This window comes from Gossypium raimondii, chromosome 11, assembly GCF_025698545.1.
Source record: "Gossypium raimondii isolate GPD5lz chromosome 11, ASM2569854v1, whole genome shotgun sequence".
NCBI lineage: Eukaryota > Viridiplantae > Streptophyta > Magnoliopsida > Malvales > Malvaceae > Gossypium > Gossypium raimondii.
Genome location: NC_068575.1, coordinates 33,749,359 through 33,751,380, shown reverse-complemented (window position 1 = coordinate 33,751,380; position 2,022 = coordinate 33,749,359).

The following is a 2,022-nucleotide window of genomic DNA, read 5'->3' as shown; positions in this document are numbered from 1 at the left end:
AGTAATCGGTTATCCTGCTTATGCTCAAATTAGTCTGGAAAAGCTTGAACCAAGGGAGGTGAAGTGTATTTTTCTAGGTTTTACGGTAGGGATAGAAGATTACAAGTTATGTTGCCTGGAAACAAGTAAGATCGTCGTTAGTAGAGACATCACATTTAATGAAACATCAATAATCCTATCAAAAAGGGGGTCACTGAGTCAAAACAACATCGAAAAGTCGACTGTTTTGAGCCAGGTGGAGTTAGAAACAAAGACAAACGATGACATGCGATGTCATGGAGCATGATGTCGCAACGTTATGACGAACAGGGGAGACGTTCCAACAGGGAGAATCACCACGTCATGACGTTGCGTAGAAATTTTGAAGTCGACGTCTTTTCAATGTAATAGAAGGTTTTTGAAGCCACTCCATCCCAATCAGTAACCATTGCAAAAATACTGTGAAGGAAATCTAGTGACATATGCTCCAAGTGTTGCGAAGAGCATCGATTCATCTAACCCTTCGAATTCTTCTGAAGCAGTTCGGGCTTCTGATTCCAACAAATGTCTTGTCGCCATGGAAAAAGAGATAGAGTCTCTTTAAAAGAACGAGACGTGGCAGCTCGTTAAACCACCCACCAGAAAGAAATAGTTGGTTGCATGTAGGTGTTCACAAGGAAGGAAGGATCAGGTCGAGATGACACTAGATATAAGTCGAGGTTTCTCACAAAGGACTACAGTCAAGTGGAGGGAGTTGATTTTCATGATGTTTTCTCTCTATTTGTGAAGCATACGTCCATTCAGGCACTGTTAGCTCTTGTTCCATTATACGATCTCGAGTTAGAGCAATTAGATGTAAAGACTACATTCATTCACAAGGATTTGGATGTGGATATTTATATGCAATAACCTGAAGGCTTCAGGATTGAAGACAAGGAATACCATGTTTGTCTTCTTCAGAAATCATTATACAGCATGAAGCAGTCTCTTCAGCAGTGGTACAAGAAGTTCGACTCCTTCATGTTAAGCATCGATTTTGCACGAATTAAGTATAATAACTGTGTATACTTGCATCGTCTTGATGATGGGTCGTTTATTTACTTGTCGTTATATGTTGATGATATGTTAATTGCGGCTAAGGATCTATATGAAATTGAATGACCTAAAACCTTGCTTAACTCTAAGTTTGAGATGAAGGATTTTGGTGTAGTTAAGAAAATTTTAGGGATAGAAATTTCAAGAAATCGACACTCCTCACAGTAGAGATACATCGAAATGATTCTCGAGCGGTTTGGAATGCAAGATTCTAAACCAGTTAGTACTCCCTTAGCTACACACTTCATACTTTCGATTTCAGACTCACCACAAACCGAAGACGAAGAAAAGTACATGTCCTTGGTTCCTTATTCTAGTGCAATCGGAAGCTTAATGTATGCAATGGTTTGTACTCTTCTCGATATTTCACATGCCATTAATGTAGTAAGTAGATGTATGGCCAAACCTGACAAATTACACTGGCAAGTTGTCAAATGGAGTCTAAGATATTTGAGAGGGACTTCTAAGACCTGTTTGGAATTTGGAAGATGTTCAGATGGTCTAGTAGACTATGTAGATTTGGATTATGCTGGAGACTTAGACAAAAGAAGATCTTTCACACGTTATATGCTCGTTTTCGACAATTGTATAATTAGCTGGAAAGCTACCCTTCAGGCCACTTTGACATTAACAACTACAGAGGCGGAATATATTGCTATCATAGAGGCTGTGAAATAGGCCATTTGGTTGAGAGGTCTATTCAGGGAGCTTGTTGATAAAAATGACAAAACTATTGTATACTACAATAGTCAAAGTGTCATACATCTCGCGAAAGATCAGATGTATCACTAAAGAACAAATCATATAGATATTCGATACCACTTTATTCTAGAAGTGATTGCTTAAGGAGATGTTCAGATTCACAAAATCGACACAAAAAACAACCCAACAAACATAATGAAAAACTGTCTTCCAATTTCCAAGTTCAAGCATTACTTAGATTTGGTA